An 8,386-nucleotide genomic window follows, 5' to 3' on the forward strand; every position below is an offset into this window, starting at 1 on the left:
CTAACCTTCCCTGGGTCTTGATGCGTGGTGGTTGGCCCCGCATGGTGGGTCTGAGTGTCAATGACTTTTCTGCCATTTCGTTTAGTAATATCTTGGTGGACGGTTTTGTCAGACGGAGATAGCGGGGGCACCTTGATTCCTGCCGCAAGCTTGTAGCTCATCCTTGGGAAGCGGAGAACGTGGGAAGACTACCCCATGGGATGGTCAGTCTTCCTTCCTCTGCCACCTGGGTTTATAAAGTGGGGATGCCGAAATGCAATCCTTAGTTCCCCCGTCTTCATCCTCTAGCCCTCTCACACCTCTGCGGCAGCGCTTTCCCGATCTTCCACCTCCCACCTCGAGTTAGGGCTATCCCCACCCATGGATCGCAGATCCAAGCCCGTCACATACAAAGGGGAGGGAAGCAGGGGGGAGGATGCGATGTAGGAGCCAGAGCTAGACCTCTATGGATCTGAAATCGCGGATGAGGAGAGCGTGCAGTAGCTCTGTTTCTTGGTTGGTAGCATGAACAACGAGTGGGGGCCCACGGTGTTGTTTTCGGTGGGCAGCCGGGAGGTCGGGGATGATGTTGTGCCCAGCTTCGTCAATTTCCTCGCTGCAGGCTTGGTACCTCCTTTTTATGATTTCTTCCTCGTGGTGCTAGAGCACTTCCAACTCCATATGCTGCATCTGCACTCGAACACGGTGCTGGCCCTGGCCATCTTTGCCCATCTCTGCGAGGAATTCGTCGAAGTGCAACTTTTGCTGGAACTTTCCGGCATTTCTACTCTCCTTGTTTAAACTCCAAGGACAACCAGACTTCTGGCTGCATGACCTTCCGCCTTGCCGGGAAGAGGATAAGAGCTTCATTTTGATGGAGTTGTACTCTCACGTGAAGGAATGGCGCCGGAGCCAACTGCTCGTCAAGGCCTTGCGAGGCACCACTCTGCTACATGAACCAAGAGCTCCTCCTCGCATGATGAAGCGCAACTACTGGAAAAGGCAAGCCGCCGGGAAGGGTTTCGAACCAGTTATTTGGTGCATCCGGTTGTTTGCAGAGTGGGGTTTGGACGGCCGTATGGTGGCGAGCAGCTTCGCATCACCCCCCATCCAAGTCTGGAAGGAGCTAACTTGGCTGCTCGAGAGCGCTAACGACCCCAAGCGTCTTCACCGGGCCGCCATCGACAATGAGAGCCTGTCGTGGATCATGGAGACTCTGTTCCATTCTGATGTGGTTCCAGCTCTGCCGCCCTATGTCGGGATGCTCCACTCCAATGTGGAATGCGGGACCTTACTGAGGGGGGTTGCCGAAAGTGATAAGCGGGGCATCGTCCCCGCCGGTAAGGCTGGCACAGACCGGCCAAACCCCTTCCCACGACGGGCGAGCTTGCCTGGCCCCAATTCTGGAGAGGCCGGGAAGGAAGATGAAGATGAGGGTAAGGACGACTCTGAGGGTTCCTCCAACATCCCCGTCATGAGGGAGGCACCTCCGTCGTAGGACCGGAAGCGTGCTTCTCCCTTCCACCGATCTCTAGTCCTGCCACCGGGGCTCAGCGGCGACACCACACGGTTGTCACCAAGTAAGTTTTTGGTTTGTCATTGAAATTACCCTTTGCCATAGGAGCAGTCTGTTTACGGTCGGCTTTATTTCTTAGTTTGGCGACCATGGATGACGTCAGGATGGAGGTGATTCCTCCCTTAGCCACCGGCGCACCTTCAGACGAGGTCGTGGTGGCCCAAGCATCCCCCGAGGCGGATTGGACCCGAGCGTCTCGGGAACACACAGATGTTCCAAAGGAGACTCCTCAGTCCCCACGGGGCCTGTGCTGACTTGCTTGCTGACGGCCTGTCGGAGGATCGGGGCCACGCATTTCCTTTGACCAGGGGATGCTCAAGAGGAAGTGGTGCACCAAGGACGAGCCCGTAGATCATTTCTAGGGGTGAGGTCCTGGAAAATCCCGAGCCACTTCTAATCGTTGTATTGTAATGCACTATGATACGATGCTATGGCTCTTGCTTACAAGCTTCTTTGCTCTTTCTCTTTGCTTAAAAGCTTATTCTTTTTTTTGATATGGCCACAATGTGAAATGCACAAACCAAGATAGCAATTGTGTATATGCGGGAACAATCTTGAGGCACACGAGATGATATGATACCAATATGATATGGTATGCATGGAATGGAAGGTGTAGATCGATGATCACTAATGTGCACAAGTAGCGTTGCCGGTAATACTCAAATGGCTAGTCTCGATAGGCAAGTAACGCAAAATGGGCCAGGGGTTATCAATGCAATTGCAAGGGGTATATACAATGATGTCGTCGAGGTTACCGTCCATGATGTACGATGATGACCTCGTGGTGTTGATGAGTGGCGGTGTTCTCGATATTGAACCGTTCCTAGTTAGCCGAAACACCTTAGGAAACAGAAAAACCATGAACACAAAATCTCAAATGTCAAATGTCAAATGGTGGTAGCGGGATGCGGTGGTGGAATGATGGGTTATGCGAGTAGGCAATGCGGAAGTGGAGGTTATGGTGGTGTACTATACACGATGTCGAAGTTGAGGTCACCGTCCCTAAGTAGCGGAAACACCTTAGGAGACACAACACACAACTCAAACAAGCTCAAACAAAATTTGGTTATGTTGGGGTGGTGGAAGTGTATGGTGGGCAAGGTTATGCGGAAGTGGTGGTGGTGGTTGATGAAGAAGCAACCGTCCCTAAGTAGCCGAAACACCTTAGGAGACTCGAATCACAACTCAAGCAACCACAAATGCTATGGGGATCAACATGGGTTAGGTTGCGGAAGTTGGTGGTGGTTATGCAGATGATGTGGAGGAAGCCCTAGACAAAGATGCCAAAGTTCCAAAAATTTGATGGTGTCAAATAATATTGGTGGTATATTTGTAGGATGGAGGGTGTCAATAGTTTCAAAACAAGCTAAAGAACGTCAAAATCGGTGTTCGAATGAATTAGTTATGGCCAAAACAAAATTTCAGCAAAGTCAGTTTTCTCACGTATCGGATGTCCGATAAGGGTCGGACAACCGGTGGCTGGTGTTAGATGAAAAGTATTGGGGCAACTGTTCGACATCCTAGGGGGTGGGGCTATCTCATTATATATAAGTACCAAAGGGTACAAGTACAAGGTATATGCACAAGTCTACGTATACACAAGTCTACGTATACATATACAGTCTAACACCCTCCCTCAATCTTAACTGTGGCCTGAAGTACAAACTAAGTTAAGATTGCGCCTGCAGCCTACAAACTGTGGTTGTGGAAGAGGCTTCATGAAGATGTCAGCAAGTTGATCCTTTGATGAGATGAACTTGATGCTAAGTAGCTTCTGTGCAACACGCTCTCGAACAAAGTGATAGTCAACCTCAATATGTTTCGTTCAAGCATGAAACACCGGAGTTGACGATAGATATGTAGCACCAATGTTATCACACCAAAGTACGGGAGGATGAGCTGAAGAGACTCTTAACTCTCTGAACAAAGACTGAACCCAAATGATCTCCGCCATTGCATCAACAACTGCTTTGTACTCGGCTTCTGTACTGCTGCGAGATACTGTAGCCTGCTTGCGAGCATTCCAGGCGATCAGGTTAGACCCAAGAAACACTGCATATCCCCCCATGGATCGCCGGTCATCAGGACTACCGGCCCAGTCTGCATCAGAAAAAGCTGAGATCTGGCACGATGGCGCAGGCTACAGGAGTAAGCCATGAGAGGAGGTGAGGCAGACATAACGAAGAATCTGCTTCATAGCTGACCAATGAGATGTCCTGGGTGCATGGAGAAACTGACAGACACGGTTGAATGCATAAGAGATGTCTGGTCTAGTGATAGTAAGATACTGGAGACCACCAACAAGACTGTGGTACTCAGTAGCATCATCAGATGAGAGAGGATCTCCATCAAAAGCAGACAACCGATCAGTGGTCGACATCAGAGTGTTGACAGGTTTACACTTCAGCATTCCAACACGACACAACAAGTCCAGGGAGTACTTCTTCTGAGTCAGAGTAAGCCCAGCAGAAGAGCGTGAAACCTCCAGTCCAAGGAAAAAGTGGAGAGCACCTAGATCCTTGACAGCAAAATCACCACTCAATGCAGTCACAAGGCGATCTGCAGCAGCATCTGAGGAACTGATGAGGATGATATCATCAACATAAACCAGCAAATACATCGTAACCTCAGGACGCTGAAGAAGAAACAGGGACGTGTCAGCAGTGGAAGGAATAAACCCAAGTGCCCGGAGAACAGAGCCGAGGCGTGCATGCCATGCACGGGGAGCCTGCTTGAGCCCATAGAGCGCCTTAACCAGACGACACAGATGGTGAGCACGGTCCGGATCCACAAACCCTGGCGGCTGACACATGTAAACCTCCTCCTCCAAGACTCCATGCAGGAAAGCATTCTGCATATCAAGCTGACGAAGGAACCATCCTTGAGTAACAGCCAAGGACAACAACAAGCGAATAGTAGTGGGCTTGATAACTGGACTGAACGTGTCTTCATAATCAAGACCATACCTCTATTTGAAACCCTTGCCAACAAGCCGCGCCTTGTAGCGCTCAATAGAACCATCAACATGCCTCTTGACCTTAAAAACCCACTTGGAATCAATAATGTTAACACCAGACTGTGGGGGAACAAGACACCAAGTGTTATTCTGAAGCAGAGCATGAAACTCCTATTCCATTGTTGCAAGCCAATGAGGAATAGCCAGTGCAGCCTGAAAATGACGAGGCTCAGCAGTGGGATCAACAGTAATGTGTGCCATGCAGGCCGAAAGCCATGCGATAGTCCCGTCAGTGCGCTGCTTTGGCTGGAAAACCCTATTCTGGCTGCGGGTGTGAGGTCGAAGAGCATCAACGGCCGGCTGTGATGGCGAGACCGAACTCAGCACATGCGACAACACCAGAGACGAGGCAACCGGCGAACCATCCCGCGAGGAGAGTGGTGGCGTCGAGGCAAACCAGGCCGGCCCATCTGGCATGGTCGAAGTGGCTGCCGGGCCGGGCGAAGCGGCTGCCAGGCCAGGCGAGGGCGCCAAGGGCCCAGGCACCAGCCCGGGAGAGAGCGACGCCCACGGGGCAGGTGGGGGCGTCCCCCGCGAGGCATATTCCACCGAGGCGGGTGAGTGCGTCGCCTGCGGGGTGGCTGCCTCAGAGCCGGGCGAGGGAGGGTCCTGTGAGGCGGGGAAGCCCGTTATGCATGCCCCATGCAGCGGGTCCGGCGAGGCAGGGGCGCCCGTTATGCATGCCCCATGCAGCGGGGCTTCGTCGCGCTCCAGGGGCACGTCGCGAACCGGAGTAGCATCCGGCACCTGTTCATCAAGTAGCTCAAGGCGAGCACCACGTCCAATACCTGTAGCATGATTAGGAAGCAACACAGGAGCATTTGCAACATCCACAAATTGGTCAGGCAAAGGTACGGTGGAGTGAACTGGTGGCATAGGAGTGGTAGAGTCAGTCGAAAGTGCATGAAAAGGAAACACATTCTCATCAAAAACAACGCCACGAGAGATGCAGACGTGATTGGTGGGAACATGGAGGCATTTGTACCCTTTGTGAAGAGAACTATACCCAAGAAAAACACACTTTTTAGACCGAAATTCTAGCTTACGTTTGTTGTATGGACACAAATGGGGCCAACATGAACACCCAAACACCTTTAGAAAAGTGTAATCTGTGACTTCGTTGAGCAAGAGTTCAAGAGGAGTTTTCATATGCAGAAGTCGTGAGGGTAGCCTGTTTATCAAGAAACACGCTGTGGAGAAAGCATCACTCTAGAACCGAAATGGCACGGAGGCATGAGCTAGTAAGGTAAGGCCAGTTTCTACGAGATGACGATGCTTACGTTCAGCAGTTCCATTCTGCTGATGTGTATGAGGACAAGACACACGATGCGAAATCCCAAGCTTGTTAAAAAACGTGTTGAGGTTGTGATATTCACCCCCCAGTCGGATTGAACATGAATAATTTTCTGCTTAAGGAGACGCTCAACATGTGCTTGAAACTGAATAAAGACATCAAACACATCAGATTTTCGCTTAATAAGATAAAGCCAAGTAAACCGACTATAAGCATCAATGAAACCGACATAATAATTATGGCCACTAACGGATGTTTGGGCATGGCCCCATACATCAGAAAACACAAGCTCAAGAGGATGTTTCACAACACGACTAGACTTTGAAAACGGAAGTTGATGACTCTTGCCCTGCTGACAGGCATCACAAATTGTTTCAACAGTTTTATTGGACACAACTGGTAGTTCATGATGATGTAGCACATGACGAACTATAGGAGCAGCCGGGTGACCAAGGCGCGCATGCCAATGTGTAGGTGACACACGAACACCGCTGAACGCCTGAGGAGAGGAGTGCATAGAGGATGTGGGCGGCGCGTCAAGTGCATATAAACCATGGCGAAGACGGCCACTAAGCAGAACGGCCCTCGTGTCCCGATCCTTGACAAAGAAACGAAAAGCGTGAAACTCAGCAAGGACATTATTATCATGAGTAAGTGGAGGAACCGACAACAAACTACATGTAGCAGTGGGAACTCGAAGCACATTAGAAAGATGCAGTTTGCGAAAATTGTGTGCAAGAAGTGAGGCCTGATCAACATGGGAGATGTGCATACCTGCTCCATTGGCGGTGCGAACCTGATCATGACCGCGATATGGCTCCTGAGTGGAGAGCTTGCCCATCTCGCTGGTGAGGTGGTTCGTAGCTCCCATGTCCATGTACCATGTAGGATCAATGGAGTAAGATGGAGTGCGTCCGTGCTCATGACTCGTCACTACAGCAGCCGCCGCCTGCTTTTCATTCCCTTTGCCGTTATTGCCTAGACCAAGGAAATCTTGCTTGTAGCAACGATGACAGCGGGAGGCTATGTGGCGCTCAATCCCACACAGTTGGCAAGCATGCTGGGCACCGCAGCAAGGGCAACAAGCCACTGGCCGAGACCCGCCAGTGATGGATGGCGTGGAGCTCCGTGAAGTCGGCTGAGATGAAGCTGTCGGCTTGGGGGGAAGCGATGACTTCTGTGATTTTCCGCTCCTGGTCGCGGCATTAGCGGAGGCAAAACTCGAGGAGGCACGACGCGCCTTGATGCGCTGCTCACGACCAAGAAGGCGCGAATAAAGTTCCCGTGGCGGAAGAGGTGCCTCATGACCATGAACATTCTTGATGAGATTATCATAGTCATCATCGAGGCTGTTGAGCACGTGGGTGGTGAAGTCCTCATCTCCAAGTGGCTGACCGATCGAGGCCAAGGTGTCAGCGAGACTGGACATCTTGTCGAAGTACTCTGTAATGGTCATGCCGTCGAGCTTCGTGTCCCCCAACTCGGTGTGTATGGAGTGAGCACGCGCCTGAGATTGGGAAGCAAAGCTGCTGTGAAGCCCAGACCAAGCCTCCCGAGACGTCGCAGCGATGATGACGACCGACGACACGCTCGGGGTGAGCGACGACTGGATGGCCGAGAGAATCGCCTGGTCCTGGGCCACCCAGGCGTGATGAGCCGGATGATACGGCGGCGAGCACGGGATGGAGCCATCAACATAGCCCTCCAAATAGCGACTCCGGAGGAGAGGTAGCACCTGAGCCCGCCACGACAAGTAGTTATCCGGCGTAAGCTTCACCGGAAGGAGATGCGAGAAGTAAAATGACGAAGGAGCCGGAGCGTAGCCCGCAGGAGCATGTGTCGGGGGCGCATGACACCCCGCCATCGGATCAGGATCAACGTGAGGAGCAAGCTCATAGCCAGTGGCAGCCGGGGCAATCAGCGAGCCGAGATTGGTCCCGAGGGCATGGCCAACGCCGCGCCATGGATCGCCCCATAGGGCTGCGGGTGTGATGGGGCCACCTGGGACGGTGGAGGCGCCGCGCCGTAGGAGGACGCCGGCCAGCCAGGGGGCAGCAGCGGTGCGGCGCCATAGGTTGGTGCAGGGGCGCCGTACCACGCGCCGCCATAGTGCTGAGAGGCGTCGTAGGGCTGAGGTGCACCGTAGGGCTGAGGGGCATCGTAGGGCAACGGGGGAGCTCCCCCATACGCAGGCGGCACAGGGCCGCGAAAGGCGGCGGCGCCAAGACGACGGTCGAGGAAGCAGCGCCATGAGACGCGATCGGCGACGGATCGCCCGCCCCGCCCTGCCCGTCCAGAGGACCCGCGGGAGGCTGGGGATGTCGCCAGGCGGAAGCGAGCAGGGGCGAGGCAAGGAAAGGCGATGAGGGGGCGAGCGAGGCGACGACGTTGGAGGAAGCCGGCGTTGCGGCGGCGGCGTTGGAGGAGGCCATCGCGACGGCGACGGCGGCAGTAGGAGTTGCAGCGGAAGACACAAAACCCTAGTCTGATACCATGTTAGATGAAAAGTATTGGGGCAACT

Source organism: Triticum urartu, chromosome 7 (assembly GCF_003073215.2).
Source record: "Triticum urartu cultivar G1812 chromosome 7, Tu2.1, whole genome shotgun sequence".
Lineage (NCBI taxonomy): Eukaryota > Viridiplantae > Streptophyta > Magnoliopsida > Poales > Poaceae > Triticum > Triticum urartu.